Genomic DNA, 14,471 nt, shown 5'->3' with positions numbered 1-14,471 from the left:
TAAAATCACTTAACTTCTCCAGGTTAATATCTCTTCTGAGAGGTGGCCTGCATGTCCCTCAGAGGTAATTATATTAAAAAAGAAAGTAAATGTAGTGTTCCACATTTTTATATCAGTAAAGTTCTACAAGGCATCTGACAATGTACACATAACAGAAAATAGCATGCCAAGTGTTTGGTGGGACATGCAAAAGGATACATGTGTTAGTGATTTTGTTCACTCCCTTGGGGAGAGTAATAGGACTTACAATTTCTTAACTGACTGAAAATGTAACTAATACTATTTCAATGTTGTCCTTCCCTTGGCTGCTTCAAAGCAGACTCAAACCAGGGTTTTCTTCTTCTAATGTAATGTGTCTATAATATTTCTAAGAATGCTATGGTTTCCTAATGTTTTCTTTACCTCCAGGTCACTTGTTCATCTATCCAAACATCCTCAATTTAGCTCATGCTATGCAGATGTCCACATCACATTTGGCACTCTACTTGGAAATCCGAGAGTTCAATTGTTAAATGAGAATGTTGTAATGTAATTATTCAGAACATGTGCCCATTTCATTAATCATTGTCTAACCATCACCTTAATATTTGTGTAGCAGAGTCCCCTACCTTGCCACTGGTGCAGGGAACTGCTGAGCTGGTTTTTTCTGTGTGCAGAGCTGATCAAGGAGAGTGGTGGAGGCCATCTTGGGCATTTCAGGACAACTATTCCCAGAATCCTCAGTTGGGTCACATGGGCCGCCAATCAGGCGAGAGCGGCCATAAAAGAGACTCCTGATATCCTCCGCAAAGCAGGAAACACGCGGGCAGTCTTGCAGGAGCCGGCAGAGAGGATGGACACGCCCAGGGAGCCAGTAAGCCCCTGGACTAGGCCAGAAGTCTGTTCCAAGGCCCCAGTTAGGCCCTGATCCCCACATAGTGGAGTATTGTAGGGAAGGCCCCAGATAGGGATCCTCCCATTAGACCTGTGCCAGCCCTACAGCATCGGTGGACGGACGTCCACGTGGCATCTGCGGCCTGGGACCAGACTGCAAGTTCAGGGACATTTTGTGTGAGACACTCTGGCTGGAGCTGCAGCCATTGCAGCTAGGCTCTGCATGGGGAACAACAACCTGCAGAAGACACTGGGGCTGCCGGTCAGGTGCCGCAGAACAGCCAATAGAACTGTAGAATTCTAGAGGTCTCTGGATTGATACATTTGGTGCACCAGAGACCACACCAGTTGGAGCTGGGACATGGTAGGGTGAGGATGTATGTGCATGGTGTCTGTGGCCCCTGCACTAGGCCAGAGACCCCTGATACAACCCAGCTAGGCCCCGACTCCCCTGTAAGTTAGTGGCTGCTACAGGGACAGATAGCAAAAAAAGACGGTGTGAAACAGCGCTACAAACAATAAAAAGTGTACTTAAAATAAAGTGAATGAACATTGGCAGCCAGGTAAATACTGACAGTACAGTCAGTCAGGGAACACAGAAAAAAAGAGGATACCGGTGCCACAATAATAAAAAGTGGAAAGTCCAAACCATAAGGTGTATTGTCCAAATGAAGTCCTTAAATGACTAGTGATGAAGGAATCTCACATCAACGGACAGTGCAATATGTGGAGAAAAGAAGAAAAAAACAACAAATTATGGTGCAGTATGCCAATCACTGTTGACTAAAACCATAGCAGACTACCAACACAAGACAAACAAGACAGACAAATGTAAACACACTAGCAAGGCTGAAATATTAAAACAAAGCTAATTTATTATGACTAAAACTGGATCCTAGGAGGGTCACTGAAAAAACACGCATCCGGAGGGGTAAAAGTGAAACCCTACTCACAAGATGCTGGACAATGACAGGCAAAACAGACTAGAATCGCACTGATGATCTTCCAAGATGGCGACCGGAGCACTCTCACAGGCGTCCTCACGTGACAGGGGTGGAAGGGGAGTCACATGGACTGCGGGATTTCCGGGCGGATATGATGTTGCGCCTCACGATACTCCCAAAGCTGACGTTCCTCCTTCACTCCTCTTCTCCCACGGCTTCACCACGGCTTCACCAGCTGTATTGCAATGTCCTCCACGGGCCAGATGCAGCTCTAAAACACTCAAAAACCTCCCGACACATTTCGTGGCCTGTGGAGGACCTTGCAATACAGTGGTGAAGCCGTGGTGAAGCTGTGGGAGAAGAGGAGTGAAGGAGGAACGTCAGCTTTGGGAGTATCGTGAGGCGCAACGTCACATCCGCCCGGAAATCCCGCAGTCCATGTGACTCCCCTTCCACCCCTGTCACGTGAGGATGCCTGTGAGAGTGCTCCGGTCGCCATCTTGGAAGATCATCAGTGCGATTCCAGTCTGTTTTGCCTGTCATTGTCCAGCATCTTATGTGTAGGGTTTCACTTTTACCCCTCCGGATGCGTGTTTTGTCAGTGACCCTCCTAGGATCCAGTTTTAGTCATAATAAATTAGCTTTGTTTTATTATATTTCAGCCTTGCTAGTGTGTTTAAGTTTGTCTGTCTTGTTTGTCTTGTGTTGGTAGTCTGCTATGGTTTTAGTCAACAGTGATTGGCATACTGCACCATAATTTGTTGTTTTTTTCTTCTTTTCTCCACATATTGCACTGTCCGTTGATGTGAGATTCCTTCATCACTAGTCATTTAAGGACTTCATTTGGACAATACACCTTATGGTTTGGACTTTCCACTTTTTATTATTGTGGCGCCGGTATCCTCTTTTTTTCTGTGCTACAGGGACAGGCTCCTTAGACAGGGACACTACCCCATTAGCTGATCAGTGTCAGGGACACAGCTGAAAATGCCATGCAGCAACAGTGGCCTGTGGTCTGGGACACGACCACCACCGCATGTAGAGACAATTAAACTGAGACCTTCCAGCTGGATACCACACAACGTGGAGGCGGACTCATCATTTTTCAGCGTTTATCACAAGCACACGGTTGTATTCTACTGTATATTCTTGTTTGCATTAAATATTTTACATATTGTGTTATTTATATTCACTCATTATAGAGATAGGGGCGCCCATTTAGTTTTTCTATAGGTCTCGGATCTCAGTTTCGATTCTGTATATGCTAAATAGACGGGATTCCTGCTTTAACAGTAACTTGAGTATTGTGTATCCGTCATTTAGATATCAATATAGCAATATGAGGAGGTGCTTGACTGAAACAAGGAGGTTATATTACAGTTGCCCAGTGTCCGTTCATTCCCATCCACAACAAAATGCCACTAGCCACTCTATGATTTAGTATATGTAGGTACATGTTCCAATGCCTGTGTGTTTGTGGTGCATCCTAAATAATAATAGAACTACCTACTATAGGCTTTAAATGTTCTGGGAAAAATGTAGTTACAAATTATTTGATCTGAGGTGGAAATAAAGCTGAAAATATTGCACACACTGATGTTGAATTTGGTACGCACTATTATAATATGAGTCCCGTAACTCCTCTATAACATCTTCTATTGATACTCCTAAAACCAGAAACTGACGCATACACAGAAAATTAAAAGCAAAGTATCTTAATACAGTACATTTACATTAAGAGATTCAACATGAAAATAATGCTGTTTTCCGCAATCTTTTCTTCAAAGTGGCATTAATAAATCACATCTCACAGATACTTACCCAGATAACTGATCCACTGCAAGGTCCTTGGTGTTCGGTTTCTTTTCTCTGACTTTCATGATATTTGTGTTCAAGTGCGGATCTCAGTAGTGAAATATTAGTTTAAACAGGGACTGAAAGTGGGACTGAACAGGGACGTTAGAGGTAAGAATGCTGCCTTTGAAGCTTGCGAACCAGTTTCAAATCCCAATGTCAGCTCTCCCTGTGACCTTGGGCAAGTCACCTTTAACTGTGCTCCAAAATTAAAATATATGATCATCAGGGCGGGGACTCATAGTGCCTGCAAAGTTTTATTGTACAGTGTGGCATTGACTTTTAGCATTGTATAAGAAAAAATAGAATTATTATTATATGCCTTTGTTTCAATCTTGATGTTTTGGTGTCAGTCATCCCATTTTCTGGATGTACTGTTTTCAAATTGGGACTTGGCCTTTTTTTACCAAGGTGTTTCCTCCAAGCTACTACTCCATACTAATGTGCATATGAATTTATTTACTGCTGATAATTTGCACGGTTCTTAATAACTGAACAAAAATACCACCAGATAACAGTTGTCACATCTTTGTGTCTTTTTTTTTTGTAGTTGTAGTGCTTTCTCTATGCCAATGTTACCACCCAGACAGTGATTTAAGAAATCAAACTACATACCAAAGGGATTAGAGAAGAGACATAAAGCTGTTAATCAAGATATCTAATTTGTGAAGTCTTTTCAATCAGTGATACACTGAGAATACGGCCTCCTGGGAAAAACCTTGATGAATAGGGTCAATCAACTCTATAAACTGACATATTTGCATATTATTTAATGTATTGCTTTGTAATCACTCAGTACTATGTTTGTTCTTGTCAAGTCAATGATACAAAACCTAATGGAATCTAGGGATGCGAAAAAGGCAGACAAGTAATCCACAAAGCCATAGAATTGGAGGTCTGACAGTGGTTATGAAATTAAATGGAACCTATTGTCTTTGAGAAGCATTTTAGAAGTTGAATCATTCTATTCTCCCAGTTGCTATCACACAACCTGCTTTAGCTCAAGTATTTTAACATTTTGGTCACAAGGGTGTTCTTGTCAACTTGGCAGAAAACCTCCTAGTCCCCTGCCCTGTCCAACTGCCGCTATCAAATACCATACCAAAATTCTAAGTTCTAAATTCTTTCAAGACTAAAGCTGTTTCACATTTTAATCTGGTCTGTCACTGTTACATACTCTATCTATCTATCTATCTATCTATCTATCTATCTATCTATCTATCTATCTATCTATCTATCTATCTATCGATGACTGCACATTCCTCTGTGAACGGTCTGTCACTCACCAAGAAACAGCTAATAAGACTGCACACCTCTCCCCCTCTGTGTTAGACTGAGCGGCATTTCACTCACCCAGGAAACACTGGGAGAGAGTATTTTAATGACAGTGGGGTGAAGAGGGAGTGACAGGTGTTAGTCTTAATTCCCACAACGGGGAATTACAGACCTGTAAACTTGACTTCAATAGTGGGGAAGCTAAAAGAAGCTTTAATATAGGATAATATTTAGGAATACCTAATGGAAAATAAAATTATTAGTAATAGTCAGCATAGATTTATGAAGGATAGATAATGCCAAGCTAACCTTATTTGTTTCTTTGAGGCGGTAAGTAGGAATTTAGACAAGGGTAATGCAGTTGATGTAGTCTACTTAGATTTTACAAAGGCTTTTGATAGGGTTCCACACCAGAGGTTGGTGTACAAAATAAAGCAAATTGGACTCAGTACAAATATATGCACCTGGATTGAAAACTGGTTGAAGGACAGACAACAGAGGGTTGTCATAAATGGAACTTTTTCGGGTTGGGCTAAGGTCGTGAGTGGAGTAACTCAGGGATCGGTACTGGGACCCCTGATTTTTAACTTGTTTATTAATGACCTTGAGGTTGGCATAGAGATATAAGTCTCCAATTTGCAGATGACACTAAATTGTATAAGGTACTGCTGCGGCCGAGTTTATTCGAGCATTTGCCCGTTCTCGGCCGCAGCAGTAACCTGGCACGCGCCAGAGGGTGCCGGGCGCGCGCTGAAGCAGCAGCTCTCCCTCCCGCTGCCGGGTCCGCCGGGTCCCCCGGAACCCCCTGCCGCCGTCCCCCACATCGCGGGACACCAGGGCTCCCTCGTGCAGGGGGCGCAGGCTCCCGATGACGCGTGACCGCGCGTCGGTGACGCGCGGCACGCCGAGGGGCGGCCACTAGCAAGCCGGGAAATCTCCCGGCTTGCGGATCTGGCCGCAGTGTAATAAACTGTGTCGGTAGTGTAGTAGAATCAGAGCAGGATGTAATCTCTCTCCAGAACCACTTGGAGAGACTGGAAACTTGGACAGGTAGATGGCAAATGAGGTTTATTACAGATAAATGTAAGGTTATCGATTTGGGAAGCAAGAACAAAAAGGCGACTCACAAGTTCAATGGGGATATATTAGAGGAATCCTTGATGAAGAAGGATTTAGGATTGCTTGTAGACACCAGGTTTAGCAATAGTGTCCAAAGTCATGCAGTAGCTGCAAAGGCAAACAAGATCTTATTTAGCATTAAACGGGCAATGGATGGAAGGGATGTAAACATAATTATAACCCTTTATAAAGCGTTGGTAAGACCACACCTTGAATATGGAGTACAATTTTGGACACCACTCCTTAGAAAAGACATTATGGAACTAGAGAGAGTGCAGAGAAGAGCCACCAAATTAATAAAGGGGATGGAGAATCTAACTTATGAGGAAAGGCTATCTAAATTAGATTTATTTACATTAGAAAAGAGGTGTCTAGGAGGGGATATGATAACTATATACAAATATATCCGTACAAGAAGTGAACGAGAAGTACAAGAAGCTTTCAAAATAACTATTCATCCCAAGGGCAGTACAAAGGACTCAGGGTCATCCCTTAAGGTTGGAGGAAATGAGATTTCGCCAGCAACAAAGGAAAGGGTTCTTTACAGTAAGGGCAATTAAATGTGGAATATATTACCCATAAAGACTGTGATTGCAGATACAATAGATTTGTTCAGAAAAAGTTGGATATCTTTTTAGAAAGGGAAGGAATACAGGGATATACTAAATAAGTAAACATGGAATGGATGTTGATCCAGGGAGTCATCTGATTGCCAATTCTTGGAGTCAGGAAGGAATTAATGTTTCCCCTTCTGAGATATCATTGGATGATATGTCACTGGGATTTTTTGTTTGCCTTCCTCTGGATCAATAAGTAAGTATAGATATAGGATAAAGTATTTGTCGTCTAAATTTAGCATAGGTTGAACTTGATGGATGCATGTCTTTTCTCAACCTCATCTTCTATGTAACTATGTAATTAATATAATCTATAGATCTATTTCTCTAAGGATGTCTGCACATCCCTCTGTGATATGCTGAATGGCCTGTCACTCTCACAGAGATAGCCAGTGAGGATGCACATCCTTCCACTTCTATGATACTGTAGAAGACTGAGAGGCCTGTCGCTCAACCAGCAACAGCCAGTGAGGTTGCACATCCCTCCCCCTCTGTGATAGGCTGATTGGCCTGTCACTCAACCAGGGACAGCCAATGAGACTGTACATCCTGTGTAATAAGATTGCACATTGGCTGTGTAACATCTATGTGTCACATACAGTATGAGGTGTCTGTGGAGTTCAAATTGGAGTTTAATTGGAGGTGAAGAATACAAGAACTTGACTCTGCACTTCAGGGAGGGATTTCCTTTCCTATTGTCTGACTTTTCGGCACTTATTTTATTATTATAATTTCATGTAAAGTATTGTCTTTGTAAATCACTGAGTACACTGTCTACACTATATAAATAAAGATATACACACATCCCCCTCTGTGATAGACTGAGCGGCCTCTCATCCACCCAGGAAACACTGGGGGACAGGATTTTTTTTTTAAGAAAGCCTTGCATCACATATATATGTCAATATTTGTTAAGATCATAAATGGTCAATATTTCTTTGGTCATAACAAGTTATTTTCCATTTACAGGTTTGTTTGACTTTCGTCTTTTTATTTTATATAAAGCTAAACTATTAAACTTTGGCAAATACATTGTTTACGTTTAACATTTCTTTATCTGCAATACATTCCTTTCATAGATATTGTACAAAAAATAAAAGGTGAGTTCAATGACAAGTTAGTAATTAGCAGCAACTCCTGCAACCGTGTAACCACTGCCACGCCACGCCACCATCTACTTCTCTCATCTCCACCCCACCCCCCCCCCCCAGTACCTTGTCTTTATGTATTTATAAGGAGGGCAATAGAATTGAAACCTATATTCCGTGATAATAATTTGAGAGTGTTGATTTGAATCTGGGAATCCTCAGCCTCTGTTTTAGTGTCTCTTCGTGCTTGCATTTATCCAATCCCCTTTGGGGTTCTTGAATTTTTACAGTTTTGCTTGGGTTGTTTCAGGGCCATACCTTCCCAGCGAAAGGTATTCCCTGAGTGATTTGTGTGTTGGGGTCTCGTGATAATCTCTGACAGTTGGCATCACACTTCACAGTTTATAACATACCAACAGCAACAGGCTGCAACTGGTGGTAGCATGCCACAGGTCTCGTGGTTCTTGACAATGTTGGTGTATTTTTTCTCGGTACCCCAACATTGCTAGTTTTCCAGCTTGTTTTATTCACAGAGTTTTTTCTTTTGGGTTTGATAAATCCTTAAAGTGAGTCTACGCCTTTTCAGGCGAGTCCAATAGCAGTACCTTGTTGCCCTCTATCACCCTCAGTTTGGCCGGGTATAGGAGTGCAAATTGTTTACCTTATTGATGGAGTTCTTTGCAGAGTGTGTAGAATTCCCTTCATATTGTAGGTTTGAGTGTTTCCTGTATGCTGCGAGTATTGTTGCTCTCTCCGCATAGTTAAGGAATCCCATGATGACCGGCCGCGGTCTTGCTCTATCCTGACCTCCCTCCGGGCCTTTTCTGTACAGCCTGTACAGTCCTCCAGCTTTTCTGCCACTTCCAGTGCCTGCGGTAGACATTTTGTTAGTTCGTGATTCAGATCTCTACCTTTTCAGATTCTGGTAAGCCAATGATTCGTAAGTTATTTCTGCAGCCTGTGTTCTCCAGGTCCTCTAATTTTTGTTGCATTGTTATTATAGTTTTAGTTTGCATTTCGAATTTGAGTTGCAGTTTTTGGAGTTCTGACACCGCCTTGAGTTCTGTTTTCCCCCTCCTCAAGTCTTTGCCCGTGCGAGTTAGTTTGTGTTAAGGGTTGTTGCGTTATATTTTTGAGATCTGAAATGTTTCTCTTCAAATAGTGGGGACATTAGTTTCATGACCTCTTTAACTGGCCTCTGTGGGTATCATTTCTTGGTCTTTTATTCTAGGTACTGCAGTGCGTTGGGAACAGTTTCTTCAATTAAGGTTGAGTGGAGGTCCTCACTTCGGTCATTTTTCTTCCACACTTTACCATTGTTATAGATATGGTGTAAAGGTATCTGTCTACACATTTACTAATATCACTGGTAGTTTGCACAATAATTAGTTAGATGTGCGCCCTTCACATTTAATATTAGTGGTTTTTCACTGTATACTTGTCGCTTGAGATCACCATCCTAGACACCTTTTTTCTCGCATTACTGTAGTGCTGTGGCCTTCTTCCTCACATAGTTCTGGGAACTGTGTGGCTGGGGTAGCTTTCCATTTTGCTTCCCTTTCTTTTGCTTTAGATTTCCTGATAGTGCCTGTTTGTATATGAATGTATCCATTGTATTGTGTTGGTTTATGTTGGGGTACCTTTTGTCACCTGTTATTTATTTATTTATATTGTTATATTTGTTCCAATTGGTTTGGGATATAGTTTGAGATATGTTGACTTTTTTGTTTGAATATAATTGCGGTCTGTGTGAATTCAGCCAGCACCACACTTCCAGCATTGTTGTAGATTTATTTTAGTTAGTGTGAATCTGTTTTCAGTAGATATATGTAACATAGGAACGGGGGATAGTCTCTAAGTTGCAGGTCTGTGCTGCATAGAGTTACTGACCTCTGGGCTGGTGTACCTGTGCCTTTAATAGCCCCCTCCTGTCACAGCTCCTCTTGCAGCAACCCAGCACATCATGTCTGAGATGTCCTCCGGTGTAAGCTTTCGGCTGGGTGAGGTCTAATTTCTTGTTCCCTTGTCAGCCTTCTTTTCCCCTGTTATTACAGTTTTTTTAAATTTAATTGAGGCCCTTTTTTTCATTCGTTTGGAGAGGCTTATGGGGTAGGGTGACCATATTTGTCCCAGAAAAACCCGGGATAAATGTCACACATGCGAAATCGGCACTTGCCAGCTGCTCGTGCATTTGCGCGATTAGCTCTTGACTGCGAATACGAGAATGGCATTTGCTGGTCGCTGATGCGCAATCTGAGCATGCCGATTGTGCATGTGTGGTCAGCAAGCAGTCTTCGCACATGCGCACTCGGCACTTACCAGGGTGATCAAAAACCGGGACACGACCCGAAAAAGTCACGACAGAGCCCTAAAGCCAGGACTGCCCTGGCTAAACGGGACAACTAGTCACCCTATTATGGGGAGCTCAGCTAAAAAGCGGCCATTGCTATGGCCCACCCACCGGAAGTCCCTGGGGACAGGATTTTAATGGTAGTGGAGACAGCAAGTAGGAGACAGATGAGATGTGTAGGAGAAGAGGGCATGTAGTATGCGCAGAGAGGAGCAGACAGAGTAGGGCAGGGGGTGCAAAGAGAGGAGAGAGTGCAAAGAGGAGCAGGGTTTGATGGAGGGGGAGGACAAACGGCAAGGAGGGGACAGGAGATAGCGAGACAGCGGACAGCAGTGTGGACATGGACATGGATGAGGCCAGTTTTTAAGAGCTAGGAGAAATTGCTCTAATGATTCTCCATTTGAAGAACAGGCAAACATCATGAGACTGAAATGTCTAAATCATGGCTATAGCAAAACATGTATCGATAAGGCTTATAAGAGAGCTAGATGCCCAAATCGAAACAACTTGCTATACAGGAATACCAACATGAAACCAAATTAACAACCTATTAGGATCATGGGTACATATAATAAGCAATGGTACAGTGTCCGTGATGTGCTGAATCATCATTGGCACATTCTTTTAGAGGATGAAGATCTGAGGAAGATTCTGAATCCAATGGTCTCAATTACATACAGATGGCCAAAGAATGTATCTGACCGCTTTGTGCAAAGCTTTTATAAAGCAACTCAAGAGACCTGGCTTCATTGTAAGACAATGGGGACATATGCCTGTGATCCTGTAAAGGATATCAATATATAAATCCGTCAAAAGAGTTTTGGAACTGGAATGGAAGTCAAAAGTTTGCAATTAATAAATTTATTAATTGCAAAATAATAGGAGTGGTGTGTCTGGCTATGTGTAATATGTAATTAAAAATGTGAGAAAGACCATGAGACAGCTTAGGAGGTGCATTCTTGAGCAAATTCAAGACCATGTACCATCAGACATAAACTGGATACTCCGGTATGAGATTCCAAGGTATTGATAATTTCTCCCTAGGTATTAGAGGAGGAGATTTGGATATTATCCTTTTGAAATCTGAAGCTAAGTGAATTTATACTTTAGGGAACCAGGCACCTCTGGGACTTAATGAAGGCTTCACCTACAGAGCATTTCTATAAATATCTTTTTGGAGACTTTGAGCTTCATAAGTCGGTCCTTAAAGATGATCTTTTTCTGTGCAATTATGATGCAGTAGGAACAAATGTACCAAGGTGTAGACAACACACAGACCAAGTGATTTATTCACATTATTTCTTCAGATACAATTAATAAATTAATATAAAGTCTAAAAATATGCAAACACTAAATACATGATAGTCACAATATGTATAATCTACTAAAATCTAGAAAACAAACAATAAATAAGAAAGAATAATAGACAATTATGCATTACTTACCTACTAAGAACTGGAGTTGTATTAGTCTGTAGAGCGGAAATAAATAAAAAAAACAGTCAATATTTAAACTGCAAGCAGATATCTCATTCATATGCAGAGAATGAAAAATAATAAAACTTCATAATAATAATAATAATAATAATAATAATAATAATAATAATAATAATAATTTCTTAAAGTCTTTTCATTTCTGCCCATATCACAAAAAAACATTCTCGCCGGCCCATTGTTTAAAGCTTAGAACTCTCTCAACAGACACTCCTATTGACTTCAAAGGACGTAGTACTATATGATGAGGGGCTAAACTCTGGGTCTTAATAGATCAGTGGGCTATTATTTGCAAAGACCAACTGGTCCTGTTAGGACGGATATAGGTGGAGCTTGACATTCAGCTTAATGATGTTCCATGAGGGAATTGAAGCCTCACTGAGGATCCCAGAAGCAGGAGAAGCTACCTGAGGGCATTGGGTATTCGGGGCTCATCCCCTAATACCACGGCAAAAGCTTCTGCGCAGAAGGAGCCTTTAAAACCATCCTGGTCCAAGTTCATGCATCCTAAGAAGAGCCCGAGAGCTTGGCTGGGCTCGCATTGCGGTTGGCAATCATCCACAGAAATTCCCCTGAAGACCGGCTCAGTTCATATCATTTAAGATATTAAGCTTGGTGACCAGTTGGTCATTTATACATGTTCATCTATTTGTGTATGTTTCCCGTGGTCTGTCCAACCTGGAGAGGCTTGTTGAGTCTCCTCCCAGGTATCCTGTTTCCTATGTTTCTCGTCAAAAGATCAATTGCTTCTATGCAAAGTTGGCATTGGTATTTTTTTCTCCCATTGGGGCCGGTACCCCCTCTCATTCTACGTAGTGTTGTTTCTTTAGTTCCCTCTTGCCCTATTGACCTCCTTGAGCCCTGGGAATTATTGATCTAAGTTATAACGACGGTAAATTGTCACAGTCTAATATGGACCTTTAGTTAATTTCCTTCAATGTAAAGGGCGTAAACTCCCCTAAAAAAACAAGACTTATCTTAACTGAATGAAAAAAGAGTAGGGGTGACGCAATATTTTTACCGGAGAACCCGGAAAATCTTCCCCTTATCACAAGAAAAAGAGAGGCGTTTCAATTTGATTCTGATAATTAGGAATGTTCCCTTCTCTCAAGGAAACTAAACTTGATAAAGAGGAACGGTACATTTTTGTGTAGCCATAGCTGGTACTGGCCATCCTTCTGCCCTTCTCTGTCATGTAAGTCCTGATAGCTGCAGGCTGTGACAGGCTGTCATCTTGGGTTTTCCCCACCCTCACACAGCCTCTCTGAGTGACAGGGGGGAGGTGAACTGGGTCTGTGTGCAGCCAATCAGGGTGCAGACCTTGTGTCCTCCCCCTCTGTACTGGAGAGGATGCATGTCAAAATACTGTCAGTCTGAGTCCCTCCCGGCTGGAAGTGTGACGTGTTCTCAGTCCATTAGGGGGTTGAGGTGAATAGATCTACCAGGTTGCAAAGGCCTCAATTTAATGAAGACCAGGCACCATCCAGAGGCCTGGGATCCTATGCTGATAAATGTATTCGCTGTAATAACACCTGCAGTGGATGCAATAAAGGATCCTGTTTTATATATCCTGCTTAAGTTACAGTCTATTGGGTAGGGGTATGAAGTATGAATTTCACCGTGGGGACTGTCTCCAGCACACCTGGAGCCCACAGTGAATGGAGGTGTTGCACCAGACATGAGAAGAACCAAGCCTGATGACATCCAGAACCCTGTCCTGTTTCCCCATACCAACGCGGACCCTCAGCATCTCCTGGAACCTCACAAGTATGAAGCACCACACCACTGGTAGCAAGGCCAGATCTCCCAGAGGGGCGGGGGGGGTGGGGGGGGGGGGTGAAGCAGCACTATATTTGTAAAGGGTCAAATTCATGGTGTCTTATACATTGATAAATATCTATGTTATGCACTTTAACAAACGTGTTTTATTCAGAATCTTTTTGATTGTGAATTTAGCCGAGGGCTCTTAATCTTAGATGGAAATTTCAACCTGTTGATAAACCTAGTATTAGATGTCCTCTTCATTCAAGATCATACCCTCTTTCAATAAAGCACTTAAGATAGGACTAAAAAGAAATAATTGACTATTTGTAAATAAATGCCTCCCCAGATATATCCAGTGTCACAGCTGGGAAGAACACAAAGCTGTTCGGAGAGGCAAAATAATTAGCCTATCCTCACACTTAAAAAAAGAGAGGCAAAAATAAATGAATACTCTCACTACAAATTTAACAGCTCTAAAAGGCCAACATGAATCTGACCTATACCCTCAGAAGTTATCCCAGGTAAGAGGAAAAATGAATCTCCTTCTTACAGATCGCACTGAGAAATCCCTGAAATGGTTTAGACAGCTATTCTACAAAAAGAGCAATAAAGCTGATAGGCTACTTGCCAATAGACTAAGGAATGTTCAGACTAGAAATAACATCCATCAATTAGACTTAACTCAGGTGCCGTCTCTCACGACCTGGAAATAGATCATTAAGGCCTTAGATCATTAAGGCCTTTGCGGATTACAGTACTACAATCAGAGCAATATAATCAGAGCAATATCCGTCCTCCTAACCGCAAGCTTCTGACTAAAAGGGAGGAGTCAGAGCTCTCTTCTCAAATTGTCCAACAGTGATCAAGAATCTCTAGAAAAACAAATTACAATAGTGGAGATGTGAATGCTATTAAATCAATGAAGTTGTCTAAGTTTCCTGGACCGGACAGCTTTACCAGTCAATACTATAAGAAATGCAGGGCCCTCTTCACTACACACTTGCAAAAACTATTCAATTATATGTAACATTGCTAGTCCTGTTGCTTTTCTGCCTCCTGTCACCCAAGCCCTGATAGGTATTGTAGGCTGTGAT

The sequence above is a fragment of the Ascaphus truei genome, chromosome 6 (genome assembly GCF_040206685.1).
Source record: "Ascaphus truei isolate aAscTru1 chromosome 6, aAscTru1.hap1, whole genome shotgun sequence".
NCBI classification, from domain to species: Eukaryota; Metazoa; Chordata; class Amphibia; order Anura; family Ascaphidae; genus Ascaphus; species Ascaphus truei.
Note: the sequence above shows the minus strand (reverse complement) of the source record.